This window comes from Bidens hawaiensis, unplaced genomic scaffold, assembly GCF_021521415.1.
Source record: "Bidens hawaiensis isolate Kalapana, Puna unplaced genomic scaffold, B.hawaiensis_p1.1 tig00023714_1, whole genome shotgun sequence".
In the NCBI taxonomy this organism is placed as follows: Eukaryota; Viridiplantae; Streptophyta; class Magnoliopsida; order Asterales; family Asteraceae; genus Bidens; species Bidens hawaiensis.
Window position 1 is genome coordinate 134,187 of NW_027493728.1, and position 17,984 is coordinate 152,170.

General features: G+C 42.8%; 1 long non-coding RNA gene across 1 annotated transcript; it reads right to left on the minus strand.

Moving 5' to 3' along the window:
* Positions 1 to 280: 280 nt before the first annotated feature.
* Positions 281 to 1,693, minus strand: LOC143567936 (uncharacterized). The gene is made up of 2 exons (XR_013141494.1): positions 1,127 to 1,693; positions 281 to 460 (listed from the first exon to the last, which is right to left on the minus strand). It is a non-coding gene; the product is annotated as an uncharacterized LOC143567936 (long non-coding RNA).
* Between the last annotated feature and the right edge of the window lie 16,291 nt (positions 1,694 to 17,984).

Sequence of the window (17,984 nt, forward strand, 5' to 3'; positions counted from 1 at the left end):
TAAAAAGAATCCCCAGTTGATGTTATTCATATGTTTTAATTTGGAAGAGACATACACAAACTTATGAATCAGCCTTATAACCTCTTTCTAGTAAAAACTATGAAACCGAACATCAATTGATGATCCTCTTTTAACTCTTTGTGTAATAACGTCATTTAAGTAATATTAAGAACATAACTCAAGAGCAAAAAAGGCTTATATTTACACCAAAACTTTATACAACTGTAATAAAAAAACATAAGATTACTCATTGATCTGCTTTTTGATACTATTCCCAAACTTTTTCTTTCTTGAATTTTTCTTTGAGATTATTGGCTTTGGAAGTGTGTGAGATCTATAACTTTTCTTGATCTTCTTGTGTGATTTATTTTCTTTTTTGGGAATATGTTCTATGCTTGTGACTCTTGCTAGAGATGTAAATGAGTCTGATTTCCCATGATAGAACTTTGAAAGCCCTCTTCTATAATTAACCAAAAAAAAAATAAAACATGTTAGTATTTGGATCTTTAATCTAAAAAGTAATGAAAGTAGGAACCTTAAATCTAAAAAGTAATGAATTTTTGTATCTTTAATCAAAGCCCTATTCTCCAAGTAGTAAAAATAAGAAAGTCCTTCTTAGTATTTGGATCTTTAATCTAAAAAAGTAATGAAATTAGTAATCTTTAATCTAAAAACTAGTTAAATTTGGAATCTTTAATCTAAAAACTAAAAATTTAGGATCTTTAATCTAAAAAGTAATGAAATTTTGTATCTTTAAAAAGAACCCATTTTAGGATTTGAATCTTTAATCTAAAAACTAATGAAATTAGGAATCTTTAATCTAAAACTAAATGAAATTTGGGATCTTTAATCTAAAAACTAATGAAATTTGGGATCTTTAATCAATAAAGTAATGAAATATGGAATCTTTAATCCAAAAATTAATGAAATTTGGAATCTTTAACCTAAAAACTAATGAAATTTGGAATCTTTAATCTAAAAACTAATGGAATTTGGAATCTTTAATCCATAAACTACTGAAATTTGGAATCTTTAACCTAAAAACTAATGAAATTTTGAATATTTAATGTAAAAACTAATGAAATTTTCAATCTTAATTTTGTGCTAGATCAACAAATCTACTCACTTGATGGGTAGGTGAGACATGAGGTCAGAAAGATCATAAAGAGAAGATCTACTAGAATTGGCTGAAGAAGCATCATCTGTTGTTGTGTCATCAAAAGAAGAAGATGAAGAAGAACATGATGGTGATGAAGATGTTGAAACATTTGATATTGTTGAAGCCTCTTCAATAGATGAACATAGGTCATGTTGTTGATCATATTCATTTGTATGTTTCATGTCAACCCATCTTTGATGATCATGATGATCCATTTGCATTAGGTGTGATAATAAAGAGAAATAATGAGTGTTTGAGAAAGAGAGATCAAAGATAGGATTGTAACCATGGTTGGGGAGCATATAAATATGGGTTGTTAATTGTTATGAGATGCAAGAAAAGTGCATGCACGTGGCAATCAATTGGTGGTACGTTGAAACAGCAATAGCACATGAGATTATCAGAACTACCTATATAGATATGGATGAATCTTAACTAAGTAAGCATTATCATTATTTTCCCACTATTCTATTTCTATCTACAAAGTTATAAATCTATTTATTTCCAAATCTATTTTAGATGGTATCATGGTAACATGTAAAAAAAGTTCTAAAAGATTTCTAAAGTTGTAACTAGTGAAAAGAAAGGTCTTGACAAGCTGAATCATGTGACAATGTCATCGATGATTCGGCATAATTATCGGTTTTATCTTTTATCACTAGAGATTTTATCCCAAAATTGCCTTTTTCTTATCATTCCATTTTTAGGTAAAAACACATAAATAACTTGTTGCCTTATTTTGATTTATCATAATTGTTATTTTTCAAAAGTGGAGTTGGTTGTTAAAGCATATCTGATGGATCAACTTAAAAGTGAAAAACGTCATGGCATATCACCGTCGCGTAGCAAAGCTATTTCCACTAAGGCGTGTAACGGTTTTACTCGTCCACTGTAATTAAACTAATTTTAAATTAAATAAATATAATTTAAGAAAAAGAAAGTAATGTTGATGACACTCATTGGCCAAAACAAACAAATATGGTTTAATTTTAGAAAGATCCCCGTCTAACACCGTTGTTTGCCCAACAAGAACGCATAAAACACCACCAGAAAGTCCTTCTATATCAGCGTTGGGGTCGTTAGATCGCTTAAACGACTACATATTTCCTTATATATTTTAGAACTTGTCTTTATCTAAAAAAAGTTGAATAAAAATCGGTCTCATGAACTTGACAAATTTACAAATTGTAACAATTTTGTATTTCTGTTTTTATTTAAACATATTTTAGTATTATGAATTTACTCAATTTAATATTATAGTAGTAAAACAAATTGAAATAAAAAAACATTTAAAGTGTTGAATATTTGTTGTTGAATGACCAAAGACATATGTACACGTTGGTGAAGCGGATAAGCTCATTGCTTGGATATGGATGAGCCGGTCGTCATCATCCACGTTGACATGACTTACGGCTCCTTGTTTCTCTTCATATTATCCTCTTACCGGTTTTTATTAATATAACATTAAATTCATATATGACGTTTGATGTATAGTTTATTTTATTGTTATTTTCTTAATATTTAATACTAGAAAGACGGCCACATTTTTTTTTATTTTTAAAATACTTAAATTAATAGCTATTATCACTATTTAAATAACTAGTGGGATTCGGATACCACGGTCATTTGGTTCTGTATCAGTTTAGCTTGGTATGATAATTGTTGTCTAAAAACTAAAAAATTAAGTTATGATATGGGTAGAAAATATTGACAAGCGTAATGAAAAAAATTATTTAAATATATTTCGAGCAAATTGATTATACAAGTGATATATACTATACTAATTTGCAATTTACGGTTTACTCACAATTGTATACGGCTTACTCATCATTTTTTGAGATAGAGGTATTGCTTGTTTATATCTCACACTCCTTAGACCCTACTAACAACTTGTTATTGGTGGGATTTTTACTAGGTACGATTGTTGTTGTTGTCTACTATTCATAAAATGTACAAATCGTTCACTACAACATGGCATCTATGATTGCATTGCGTGATGTGCTATTTGTTGTCCATCGTTCACTACTTCACTTGTTTGGCCGGTGCCTCTTTGTTTTCTTCCCTTGCCGCCATCATCGTCCATGCAACGATACAAGGATTAATATGAACCAATTGCACACCATTGGCAAATCTTACATCGACTATGGACATAAGAGATCATCGGTTCGTAAGTCATGTGCATACCTCTTAAATCACCAAAGTGTATTTTGCTTAATGCTAGTGAATGAGAGAAAAGAGCCCCATGGTTACGCATGCTTAGGTAGTAGTAGTACTAGGATGAGTGACCTCATGAGAAGTCTACACCAAGGCAACAAAAAACAAATCCGTTTGTTCTTGGATTAGCCATCCATCGAGAGTAAAGCGGACAATATTAGTGATATGAGAGACGTGATGCTACAGTCCACAAATGCGGTGCCTTTTGTCCAAAATTTAAACATGTGACTTTTGTCTTTTTTATTTTATTTTTATTTTATGTATAATAAGATGTATTAATAGGTTGTAGGATAAGATCGGACATCCATATGATATTGACCTTTACAGGAATTTATCTGTCCTCAACGTAATTATAAACTTATAAATAGTAATGTTATTATTGGTACTTTCAATCAAACATAAAGATGGAAGCAGATTGATTGTAAGGCTGAGGGGTCTGGGGGGCGCGAGAGGGGGCGCGAGTGGGGGCGCCAGCCAATAATATTGTGACGTGTGGCAGAGAGAGAAACTTGATAAGATGGGTGTTCGCGCCCCGGGGCATGGTGTGGAGGGGCGCGAGAGGGGGCGTGAGTGGTTTTTTTTTTATTTTTTTATAAATGTATTAAAAAAACGTATTATTAAAAAAACTCATAAATTATTTAAAAAAACACACATTAATTAAAAAAACACATTAATATCTAAAAAAAAATTAAAGTACTAAAAAAAAACATTATTCTTATTCTTCGGCTTGGTCTTCTTCGATCAACCTCTTCCGGATACGTTCCTTTTGTTTTTCCATCAACATTTGGTCGACCGGATTTAGGTTACTGAAGTCTCTTGTAAGGAATTCCAAATCTCTCATTCTTTTTTTTTCCTTTTTGTCATTAGAGACCACCTCCATGGTTTTGTTGAATTTATTGAGGGATTCAACAAGATCGTTGATGTTTACGGCTTCCCCCTCAGCCGGTTTTTTGCCCCTGGCGTCCCTTCCCAATGGCCGCCTTCTCGGCGGTGAAGACGTTTCCTCCCCCGCAACGTTTAGGTCGAATCCGACCCGGCAATCCGACCCGGCGGAAGTGCTTTACGCTCCAGACGAACTAGTTTTAGTCCGTTTCGGCCCTACTTCCGCATCAACGTCCGGCGCCACCAGCTCAACCCACTTAGAACACCTTCTCAACCTCTCCCACACCTTTACATCGTCCCACGTCTTCACCGTCCCATACCTCCGCAGGCACTCCTGCCTCCACTCTTCGACAGTGAAATTATAAACCGCCAAATCGTCACTGCCACTTGGTCTCATACGACTGGCGTTCCTGTTGAACAGATTAGTAAACAAGCCGACAAATTTTCTGATTTCGGTCCACTGACCCGAAATCATATCGGCGTTCCGCTCTGTACTCCCAACGAGCGAATAGAACGTCTCCCTAACCTTTGTCCAAAAGACCTTGCTCTTTTGGTAGTCCGCTGCAAAATGCATAAATAAATTTGTAAGTCATTTAACTTTTTTATTAAAAATCATTTTTAAAAACGTTAAAACAATTACCGCAACGCCGATCCTCAGAAGTGACTATCCAAGCCCGACACAGGGCTTCCTTCTCATCCGATGACCACGGAGTGATTTTCCGTTTCGTCCTTCCGGTCGAAGCCGAACCCGACCCGTCCGTTGCAATTTGTTTTTTCCGGTGGACGCGTCTTCTTTGTCCCGCAGCTTCACCTTCTGGTTCTTGTGTCTCCGGAACTACAAAGTTAGGAGACGGTTGTATGTTGGATGGTTGAAAGCCGGATGGTTGTTGCGACCCCGAATAAAACATCGCTTGGTCCGGTGCCGACCATAAATCCTCGTAACTGTAATCTGAATCTAGGTTTGGGTACCAATTTCCAGCCATGTTTTTAAAAAAAGGTTTGGAAGATGGGGTGATTTTGGGTTTTGGGTGTGGTATGTGATATTGGTATGTGATATTGGTGTTGGTTTGGGTTTGATATAGGTTGAATAGAGAGAAAAAATCGGGTTTGATTTTGGTTTGATATTGGTTGCAATGTATGGTATTATATAGAGTAAAAAAAAATTTTTTTTTAATAAAAAACGAGCCCAACGGCTCTTTTCACGCATTCCCAGACCTCTTTCACGCTCCCCCCAGCCGCTACCCCACCCGCGCCTGCCTCTTTTTCCGCGCTCGCGCCCCTTTCGCGCCCCTCTCGCGCCTCGGTGGTGTGGTCCTCGCGCCCCGGGGCGCGAGCGTCTCGCCTCTTGCGCCCTTTCTCGCGCTCCGCACCCCTCAGCCTAAGCATATTGAGGGTTCCGATGGCTTAGGTTTTTTTTCTTAATCTATATTTATTTATTTTTAAAATGGCAACTATATATATATATATATATATATATATATATATATCAAATAAAAGCGGTATTAGTCATTGGTATTCAGTGACGAGTTCAAAAATCATTATTTTATGTCATCATATGATCAATGTTCAAATATTTATCAACTCGACTTTAGGCTTCTTTTGGTTTACTTGTTAATAAACAAAAACGACATTATGTAGTCGTTCTCAATAAATTTACATCTTTTGAACACATATAACGACCATGGCTTCTTTGGATTTTCTTTTAACTTACTTATATTAATCTTTTTCTTGAAATACATTTGTACTTAGGGTTGCATACATTCTTAAACAAGAAAACATATACAAAATAGGAAAACATATAAATATTACACTAGTTTTGTTTTCCATTTTGATAAGATTAATAAGAAAGAATAATATCCTTAAGGTAAAATGAGAGTAACCTTTTAAACTCAAGTAACATGTCTATTAATGGACATTACTTTTGGGTGTGTATTGTAAGTTGTAACTATGAATATACTATGATAACATGTCTATTGATTGATGTGAATATACTATTCTTGAGGTCCCCTCTGTTAGGTCTTTATTCCTATCCACATTTATCTCCTTAAGCTCCACTCTCCTAGTATTATTCATTTATTCATCACCCCAAATTCATACCACCAATAAAATGATAACATATACACTCATATTAGTTATATTATATAAATAAATAATAATAATAATAATATAATATATAATGACAAGGATAGGGAAAAGAATGTCACAATTTTTTAAAAGATGAAACATAAATATAAGAAATGATGATTTTATCATTTAACCGTACATAGAGAAGAGAACGGGGAATATATGGTATATAGGTAATGTTACTTAGTCTCTAGGTGTTATGTTCAAGGATAAACCAGGGGACATTTATACAATCATCATACAATGTATCGTTGTGTTCGGATCTAAGTTTATCTGCTTTAAAGTTGTACATAAGGTAGAAATGTTCATATCGAAGCTCTACATGAGGGAAACAACAACATAGACTTAGAAAAACTCGTTTAATTTTGTTTGAACCCTTTAGCCCTGCTCTTTATCTCCATCTTTATATATTTTTTTCCATGCTTGAGATGCAAACCGTAATATATGAGGTACATACAGAAATTCGTGACGTAAGATCTTTTAATTTTTGAGACACATAGGTGAATACTGAACACTATGTATAAAGAGTAACATTATGGAGATAGCGCAAGAGATTTTGATTTTGATGGAGATTAAAGAAAAAAAACTTTTAAACTTTAAAGATAGAGAATAAAATGTGGGCTGAATATTTATTTTTTTTGAAAAGCAAGCTTGAATAAAAAACACGCACCTGGTTAGAAAAGCCTAATCGGGGCAAGATCAAGATTACATGATAAATAACGGTTTTTAAGCTACGTTATCCCTTTCATACGGAAATTACAATTACGAGACGAGAACCACGAATAAGAAAAACTTATAAACCTCATATTAGAAAAACTCCAATAATTAAACAGGCGTACATCACCTTTAATGCATGGTTAAAGGTTTTTTTTTAATACTATTTGTGACACGTCTTTAAGTTCTTGTGTTAGTTTCATATATAATATGCATTTATGTAAAAGAACTTGTGTAACCCAAACATCTATACAAATGATCTGTATATGTATATTGAAGAAACGTGGATCTACTCACTGGTAGCAGATCTACTTTCCTCGGGTGTGATTATACTATTTCACCGATGGTTCTTCTGGATCAGTGTTCTTCCACCTACAAAATGAACAGCGCCGTTACTTACCCCTCAGAAAGGGACAGAGGGGTCCTCTTTGGGGTAACCCTCCGGCGTGAGAATCAGTATATTTGTGGAGAAGATAATAGTGTGTGTAAGAGAATCTCCGGGGTATTGCTGAATAGCTGAATACCCTTTTGATTGTGAGACTGTCTGTTTGTATGTAACTGACTGTGAGTGAATGTGATTCAATATGATTGAATGTGTTATCACTGCTTGTAACTGTCAATGATTGAGTATGAATGTGTCATCAAAGTGGAGTTGATGCTGTATTTATAGTGCTAGGGTTACCACCGGTTGGGCTCAACCTCGTTGGCTTCCTCCAATCGCACTGCGCCACGTGTCCTCTGGGACACCTGGCGCTTTCTCGTTGGTTGTAATCACGTGGTAACACATGGGTCATGCTGAGTTGTCGACCTTTCATTTGGCAGCTATCAACATCAGCATATTATTTCTCCTTAAAAAGATGCCTTCTGGAAGGTTGTCTGACGTGCACAATCAAGGTTGCCCTAATCCTGATTGGGACGAGGTTGATTATGCGCACGTGTGATATGCGCTCATCCTGAGGATGCGCGAGGTCTTCTCTTTATTCTCACGCGCAGATATTTCATGCGCAGATGTGATATGCACGAGCACGTGATATGCGCCGCGCGCTGATGCGCTGCGCGCATATGTGATGCGCGAGCATGTGTGTCTGGGCAGGTGTGATATGCACGAGCATGTGATATGCGCCGCGCGCTGATGCGCCGCGCGCATATGTGATGCGCGAGCATATGTGTGCCTGGGCATATGATGCCTGAGGATGTTTTGTATGCGCCATGCGCATAGGCTTTGGCTTTGTGTCTTCATAATGTCTTTATCTTGTGGGTTGACCCGCCTTGCTCGGTGTTGAGGCGGGTACATACCTCTTCAAGCCCCCCCAGTCTAATGTGTGTCTTATCTCGCGCGAGCGCGGTAAGATGGATATTAGACTTACTGATTTTTGTCTTTAAATGGGGTTTTGTCGTTTTCCTGGTTGCTTCCATCGTTGCGCGAAGTTCTATCCATTTGTTTAAAAATGAAGGGTTGAAAACGACGGGTCGAACACGTGGTTAGTTGGTGGTGACGTGCGCCGTAAACATGTCAGACGTTTCGTGTGCTCGAGGTGCTACAGTTGCCTTTCACGTCCCCTCACACAGCTGTCTTGAACACGTGTCGCGCTCGCATTGGTTAGCACCTGCGAGTGGGGGCGCGTCTCTGCTCCGTGGCAGGTCGGTTACAATTTTATGTCCCCTCAACAGTGTTAGGGACACGTGTCGCGCCCTCGTTGGCTTGCACCCGCGAGTGGGGGCGCGTGAAATCCGATCAGCTGCCACATTTCTCTCTCCTGGGCCTATAAAAGGAGGCCCTTAGGAAATTTTTTATCTTCATCTTCATTGTTGATAATTTTCGAGTTTCTGCCTTTCATATTCTGAATTGAGTGTTTTCATCTTTTCGATTTCTCGATTATCTGCTGCTGCAGTTGTATGTCTGATAGTTCAGACTCGTCTAGCCCCTCAATCACCTCTGTTGCCTCTCGAAGACGCCGTGTGAAATCTGTGGTGATGTCGACATTGAAGCAAAAGGGGAAAGGGAAGAGGGTTGTTGAGACCACATCGGAGGAAGTAGGGAGGACCAAGGCCACCAAAAGGTGGAATGAAATCCTCTGCAAATTGAAGCAGGCCGATCTCGACAACCTCATCGCCTCTCAGGGCTTTCCCACCCTGTTTGGCTGCATGTTGCCTAGGTCCGGGCAAACGGCGGCGGACCCGCCTGCCGGCTATATATCCCTATATAGCCACTTTTTCACCCACTGCAACCTTCGTCTCCCGATGACAAGGTTTGTGGGTGCACTGCTGAAGTTCTATGGGATTCATATATCCCAAGTCCATCCGTTTGGACTCGTGCGCGTGACTCACTTTGAGTTCATGTGCAAATCCCAGCGCGAGGAACCCACTCCTCGGCGCTTTCAATATTTTTACAAGCCCAAGATCCAGGACAATTGGATCTCTTTCATTCCTCGCAGTCAGAAGGTGAAGTGCTCCACTGTTTCATTCAAGAGCCTTCATGACTGGTCTGAGAGGTTCTTTTACATAAGGGCTGGTGTGATCCCCATCCGTATGACCATGCGCTCTATCTCTTCTGCGCCTGCGGATGAGGGTGTCCTCAAGAACCCAACTGGCGCCTGGGTTAAGAAACTGACCGCCGAACCATCCCCCGCGAAGAAAATTTGCGAGGAGGCGCTGGTTGGGGTCGGCATGAGTAAGCTTTGGGCCGATAGCGCGCTTGAGCCCGTTATCCAAGTCGACGGGTTGTGTAAGTTTATTTCATTGGTTTATTTATTTTTTCTGCGCGAACATAATTCTTTTGCTGATATCACTTGATTTGTTTTTGCGCAGTCACCAAGGATTATGTCCTTGCCGCTTATGATGAACAAGTGGAGGGTGGCTCCGTCGCGCTTGGCGCTGGGGAAGTTGGTTTCCCAGATCGCTTCGATGACATGTTCATCCCAGTGGATCTGGAATTTGACTTTGACAGTGACGCGCCTGGTAAGCCTTCGCACTTATGCTCATTCCTTTAGAATATCCAAGTTTATTAACAGTTCTGTTGGTTGTTTTTGTAGATGCGCTTGAAAACTACGAGCTAGAGCTCGCGGAAGAGGAGGAGGAGGAAGAGGAGGCGCCCCTACTAAAACGCAAAGCTAAGGGGAAATCTGGCGCAGGGGCCAGTAAGAAACAGAAGAAAGATGACACCCCTGTCGCTCATCCCCATGCTCAAACGAAGGGACCTAAGGAAACCCAGGTGTTTACCACAAAGGTTTCTTTAGCTTCTCTGCCTGTGAGAGTGGGCAGACCTCCTGTCCACTTGAGGTATGGTGGCGTCGCCTCCTCCTTTCGCGCGGCTGAAGAGAGAAGCAGTGCCGCGCCTGCAACAGGTATACTTTATTTATCTTCATCTGGCTGAATTGTTATTAAACCTTTCCTCCTTTGAATGTTTGCAGAACCGGCGACGGTAGGAGATGAGCCACAGGCGCCACAAGGTGCTGAGGCTGCGCCGAGGGCTGCTTCGGAGTCCCCTGTTCTACCCTCTGAAAAGGGGAGAATGAATTTTATGGCGATGTTCGCCGCGCGAACAGAATTGCGCCAAGGTATGTTTTGCACACTTGTCTTCTTTATTTTTCTTTTGGATTCAGTCATAAACCATTTTTCCTTGTTGATTTGTTCATAGGAGTTGTAGCTGGCGTACAAGTTGCTGGCGACACTCCTTGCGCCGTTGGCGGCGCCGCTGGCGGCGCCGCTGGTTCTGGTCCTGCTCCTGCTAGTGCTGATTCTCCCCTTATTGGGGTTACAAAAGAGCAGGAAGCCGTATTGCGCGCCGAACTGGCGGCGTCGAGACCTCCCTCGCCTCCTCCTACGCGCAGCCCTCTCCGCGATGCTGGTTTGGAGCCCCCCAGGTCGCAGGAGAAGAGGCCTATTCAAGAAGATGAGGAGGATGAGGGGGCTCAAGCTGAGGGCTCTTTGGGAGACCGCGCCAGCCCTGCGATGCCACAAGTCTTCGAAGCGCATACTTCTGGTGGGGCTGGCGCTGAATTTTCTGCTTCATCCCCGCAGGTATGTTTTAATTTGTTGCTCCGCTGCGCGTTCCTCCATATAAGTATGTTTTATGACTTAGAACATTTCTTGTGTTTTGTAGGAAGGTGACCACGTTTATCGCCCGAGATGGAATATTAATGAAGAAAGTTCCTTCCAATCCATGGGCGTATGCGAGGACTTCTGGACTCATGCCGTGCCTCCTACTGAAAGGAGGTATCAGGAGGAGCGCACTCGCGCTGACTTGCTCAACGATCACATTTTCGCTGGGTCAGCTTTCTTTGCTGCCTCCCAAGAGCTTCATCGCGATTATATTAAAGTATGCGATGCTCTTGTGGCAGCCCAGCAAGAGGCTAAGGTGGCTGCCTGGAACCTTTCTGATGCTCGCGCACGAGCTGAGAAACTCCAGGCGGAGCTCAGCGAAAATAGAGCAAGTGCCAACACCGCCTATATTAAGCGCGGGCATGAGCTCCAAGCTGCGCGGGAGAAGCAGCAGTTGGCGGAGGCCGAAGTTGCCAAGTACGCGCGTAGAGTGCGTGTCTTGGAACAGCAGGCTGAGGCGCGTGACCAAGCTATCGTCCAGAGTATCACTGAAAAATCATCACTGGAGAGCGAGGTTGCGCGCCTGAAGAGAGAGTTGGCGGCCGCGCAGGCCGATAGAGATGAGGCCTTGGCGACGGCGGCGTCCAGCCAGGAAGCACTTGGTGCTGCGCAGGCGGAGAAAGAAAAAATCTTGGCGGGCAGCAGCGTCTGATAAGGAGGAGCTACAAAAGACTAAGGAAACTGTTGAGTTATTAAACTCCCAGGTTCCTGTCCTCGAGACGTCTGTTGCTGGCCTAGCGCAGGATCGCCAATGGCTGGTGTCACAGGGCATAACTCGCTGCGCTTTGGCGATGAAATATTCCGCCGAGTTTCAGGCCCTTGTGATGGACTGCAATGCCGCCGCGCGCTTGGTGGGCCGAGCTGAAGGGTTTACGGATGGGTATGACTATGGCATGTTGAAGAAGAACCCATCCGAGTACCCTTACAAGAGCGACGCGGCCTGCGCGGACATGGCCGCGGTGGGGGAAAAGTATATGAATACTCCCATCCCCATCCTTATGCAGGTACATTGACCTTAATGAGTTTTACTTGACTAATTTTTCCAAGTGTTTTGTACTCAATATTTTTCTAATGATTTTGCAGATAGCTGCGCTTGCTGACCAGCCCGACCTCGGCGCGCTAAAGAAGTTGCTCGATGAATGCGAGAGGGCTGGTGGCGATGATGGTGGCGCGGGGGATGTTGCCCCTGCCAGCGGCTCTGGCGCTGCGAATAAATCTGCTCCTGCCACCGTCGTGATAGAAGACTCCAATGAGGAGGAAGAACTTGACTATGGTCAGTTCGGAGATGAGGAGCAGGCCGCGTCAGATGCTGCGGGAGATGATGAAGGAGATGAAGTGGCTGACGTCGACGTGGAGACTTAAGAAGCCCTTCATCAAATTTTACATATTTAATTTTTTATACTTGTAATTTGTAACTCATCATACTTGTAAATTTCAATCCAATGGAATGAAACTTGTTTTCTCTTTTTCACATCTTGCGCATTTCCATTCTTCTCTTCATGTTTGCTTGTAGATATAAGATATGCTTGCACGTTAAAATAAGAACAAGGTTGTAAGGAAATTATTCACTTAACCTCTGTTCTATTTTGTTTGTGGTTTCGCAGTATCTTGCTCATGCTGACTTGCGCGCTAACTTTTCATTATTTCTTTTTTTTTTTTTTTTTTTTTTGCGCGTCGTTGTCGCGCGGTATTTATATGGAAGTATGAGTTTAGCCATTACATGTCAGCGTGTGTTACTCAGATATCCACTATGATTCCGCGCGCGACCTCGACCTGAGACCTTAACATGATATGGCATGTACTTTGCCTTAGTTGTGTTTAAGGATTTTTATGATCAGGCCGCGCGGGATGTAAGATGGATGTTTGTGAGTGTTTTGAGCTAAGGCTCTTTGTTTTGGGCTAAGGCCCTGACGTTTTTAGAGTTAAGACTCATTAACGTGTTTGAGCTAAGGCTCGTAGGTTTGGGCTAAGGCCCTGGCGTTTTAGAGTTAAGACTCGTTAACGCGTTTGAGCTAAGGCTCGCGCATGTATGTTTTACTTCGCTTTATTTTGCTTTGAAGTCAATATAGTGTTGTCATATTGTTCCAAATTAATAAAGGAAGTGTGAAACATGTATGCAAAGGTAATAGAACAAATATTGAAAGATAGCGCGACAAATATTGAAAGATAGCGCGAATCATCATTCATGATGGCTTAAAAGCCTTGATTACATATTTGAACTTTTTACATGAAGCATTTTCTAAGTTGTGCCGCGTTCCACGCGCGCGGTATCTTTTTTCCATTCAAATATTTTAAAGTGTACGCGCCTTTCCCCAAATCTTCTGAAATTTGATAAGGTCCCTCCCAACTGGGGGACATTTTTCCTGGGGGTATTGCGCGACTAGCTTCATTGTTTCGAAGGACAAAATCATTTTTCTTGAAGTGGCACTCTTTAACGCGCTGATTATAATATTTTTCCAGCTTTTTCTTATATCTGGCTTCATTAATGATAGCCGCTTCTCTGCGCCCTTCAAGCAAGTTAAGGTCCAATCTTCTTTCGCGCTCGTTATCAGTTTTGCTCATCATGAGTACCCTATGGGATGGGCATCCAATTTCTGCTGGGATCATAGCCTCTGTCCCATAGGTTAGGCTGAACGGGGATTCGCCATTGCTAGTTTTGCTTAATGTCCTGTGTGCCCACAGGACGTTAGGTAACTCTTCGACCCAAGAATGGGATTCTCCCTCCAACCTTTTCTTCAGCCCATTTAGCAAACTTTGATTCGCGCGCTCCACTTGGCCATTCCCCTGAGGGTGGTAGACGGACGTGAAGATTTGGTTGATGTGCAATTCTTTGAGCCAGCTTGATATCTTCCTGTCAGTGAATTGTTTGCCATTGTCGCTCACAATTTCCATAGGAAGGCCAAAACGGCAAATGATGTGGCTCCAGATAAATTGCTTCATCGCCTCAGCTGTGATTTTTGCTAGTGGCTTGGCCTCAACCCATTTTGTGAAATAGTCTATCGCCACTACCAAATATTTCACTCGCCCTTGCGCTTGCGGCAGGGGCCCCACAATATCAATGGCCCATTTGTGGAAAGGCCATGCGGAGGTCACTGGAATCAAGTTGTTCTTTGGACGCATGGTGTTTGGCGCGTAGCTCTGACATGCCTTGCATTTTTGGATTTCTTTTAGCGCATCCAAGTACATGCCTGGCCAATAGTAGCCTGAGCTCATCGCCTTGGCAACCACCATGCGCGGACCAGCGTGAATTCCACAGATTCCTTCATGAATCTCCCTAATCACATAGGTTGCTTCTTCAGCATCCAGGCATTTCATGAGCGGTCCAAGATAAGAGCGCCGATATAATGTACCATCAAGTAATTCATAGTTCTGTGCTTTGTGTCTTATCTTTCTCGCCTGTGCGCGATCGTCCGGTAACTTCCCCTCCTTCAGGAATTCCATTATTGGAGTTATCCAGGATGAAGGGGTTGTATGAATTACAAGGACCGATTGCGTTTGCACTGACGGGCTGCTCATTACTTCCACCCTGACATCTTTGCCAAAGTGATCAAAATTAGTTGATGCCATTTTACTCAACGCGTCAGCGGACTTGTTTTCGCTGCGCGAGATGTGTATGATTCTGAAGAAGTCAAACTGCTCAACGAGCTTTTTTGCCTGCTCTAGATACAGAGGCATTGTGTTCTCCTTGGCGTCATATAGGCCGTTGACCTGAGCCGCTACCAAGTAAGAATCAACATGCGCCTCTAGTCTTTTAACCCCAAACTTGCGCGCGATGCGCAGACCAGCCAGCAGGGCTTCATACTCAGCCTCATTGTTGGTACTCTTGAAGTCCAACCTAATAGCATAAGTATATTCATGATTATCAGGGTCCACCAGTTTGAGGCCTGCGCCGGACCCTTCGCTGTTGGAGGCTCCATCAGTGAATAGCCTCCAAACATCTTCTTCATCATTTGCTCGCGGAGGGTCTACCTCGCGCTGAGCTTCTTCAATCTTTCCCTCTGGGATTTCCGTGATGAAATCCGCCAAAACTTGACCCTTTATCGCTGGACGGGGCTTATAAGTGATCGTGTGTTTACCTAATTCCAGCGCCCACTTTGTCAGCCTTCCGGAGAGCGCGGGGCGTCGCAAGACTTGCTGGATGTTGTAACCAGTCAGAACTTCAATAGGATGACCATTGAAGTATCTATGGAGCTTGCGCGACGCGTGTGTTAGTGACAAAACTAACTTTTCCATGATGGAATAGCGCGTCTCAGGGTCTGTGAGCACCCGACTCACATAGTATATTGGCGTTTGGATCCCCTTGCGATCCACCAATAATACTGCGCCGATCGCGCGGTCTCCAGCTGACAGGTACAATGTAAGGGTTTCGCCAGGAAGTGGAGCTGTGAGCGCTGGCAACTTTATGAGACATTCTTTTATCTCAGTGAAAGCTTGCTCAGCCTCAGGCGTCCACTTGAATTGGCTCTTCTTCAAACAGTTCCTCAAGGTGTTAACGAATGGAGTAGATTTGCTGGCGTGGTTCGCTAGGAACCTGTTGATTGACACCAATCTACCATTCAGCTTCTGAACCTCTTTCATGGTGGATGGTGAAGGCATGTCAAGGATGGCTTCCACCTTTTCAGGGTTCACCTTGAAACCATCCTTAGTGACCATTACACCAAGAAATTTCCCCTCTTCTGCGCCGAAAGTACATTTGCTCGGGTTGAGCTTCATGTTAACTTCCGTTAGGCGCTGAAGAGTTTCCTCGATGTCTTTGAGCATTTGTCTCTCCTCCCTGCTCTTGATCACCAAATCATCAACGTAGACTTCTAGATTTCTTCCGATTTGTTCACTGAAAACCGAATCCATAAGTCTCTGATAGGTTGCGCCCGCATTCTTTAAACCAAAGGGCATTTTTGTGTAACAAAAAACACCCTTGTCGGTTCTGAAGGCAGTCTTGTCTTCATCCTGTGGTGCCATTTGAATCTGGTGATAGCCTTTGTAGGCATCCAGGAAACATTTGAGCTTGAATGGCGCCACGGAGTCCACCTTTGCGTCGATGTTTGGGAGGGGATAACAGTCTTTCGGACATGCTTTGTTGAGGTCCTTGAAGTCAATACACATTCTCCATGACCCGTTGCTTTTCTTTACCATCGCAGGATTGGCTACCCATGTCTGGTATCGGATCGGGCGGATGATGTTTGCGCGCAACAGGTCCTCCACTTGCTCATTCATGGCCTTCGCCTTTTCATCCCCCATGATTCTCTTTTTCTGAGCAATTGGTTCCACCGACTTGAACGTGTTAAGAGAATGTTGCGCCAAGTCTCGCGGGACCCCCGTCATATCGGAGTGTTGCCACGCGAAAACCGACGTGTATTTTGTGAGCAACTTTTTCATTCTCAATCTCGTTTCGTCTGAAATGGTAGCGCCAATTGTGACCGTTTGCTCTAGGAATTTTGGGTTTAAAATCCACTTCTCTGGCGCATTGTCAGCCATTGGAAGTTTCATTCTCCCTTCCCGCGGCGTGCTTGTCACTGCGCACAAATGATCGCGGTAAACAAATGTTACGCCTGTTGGTGTAGGGATCCCCAATGCGCCGTGCGCTGGCGACGGTACAGCATTAAATTGGGCAATCGTTCCCCTACCCAGGATCATATTGTGGCATGACGTGGTGGGCAAGACCAAGAAGTTGACAACTTCGGCTCGGTTGTGCTCATCATCCCCCATAGTTAGTTCAAACTGAATCTGGCCTAGGGGATGTATGATTTCATTTGAGACACCACAGATTGGTGCGTTCACAATTTCGAGCCGCGCTTGGTCTACCGGGTCTAACTTTCTGAAACACTGCTCATACATAATGTCAGATTCGCTTCCAGTGTCCACCAGGACCTTTGACACTTCGTAATGAGCAATGTGTATGGTGATGACGAGAGGACTGCTTATTGAAGGGCCTCCCCTGATTCTTGGGAAGATGACTTGCTGCTCGCGCCAATCTCCGTGGATTTGCGCGCTTCTCTTTTTTGACGTCTGCCCTTGTCGTCCCCCCTCAGCCACACAGATTCTTTTGTATTTCTTGCTGGCAGAGGCTCCTTCCGGTTGCTCATCTTCTATTCTTTGGTTTTTTACCAAGTGAGCCAGCCTGCCTGACTTTACATCCTTCTCGATCGCATCCTTTAAATGATGGCATGCGTCGGTGTTGTGGCCCGGGGACCTGTGAAATTCACAATATTTGCCACTGTTTTGCGGTCCCTTGTAGTGTAGTTGCTTGGGGGGCTTGAATTGGACATTCTCAGTACTTAACACCTGTGAAGGTGTTTTAGTGAGGGGCGTCCATATTCTTGGCAGAGGTCTGCTAGGATCTCTGCCGCCCTCCCTCTTGTCACCCTCCCCGCGATTACGAACTTCTTTTTGGGGCTGTGGTGAGGTTGGTTGCGCTTGTTTTTCAGCGGAAGAAAAACTTGTTGGCTGCAACCTGGACCATACAGAGTTCTGTTTGGCCCTCTTCTCTTTGCTGCGCGGTGATTCTGCCTGATGCGCTCTTTCTCTTGCCCTATCTTGGGCAATCTGTTTCTCATTTCTCGCGAAAACTCGCGATGCCTCCATTAACTTGGCCCACGTGGTGGGCATACCATCTTTGCTTACGAGAGCCCGGCGGAGTTGATCACTGCGCGCGCCTTGTATAAAGGCCACGCGCAGGAGCTGCTCAGTTATACCCCCGATTGCCAGGGATTCCTGATTGAACCGAGTGATGTAATCCTCAATCGTTTCATCATTCCTGCGTATGCAGTGCATGATGTCATCAGGATCGCGC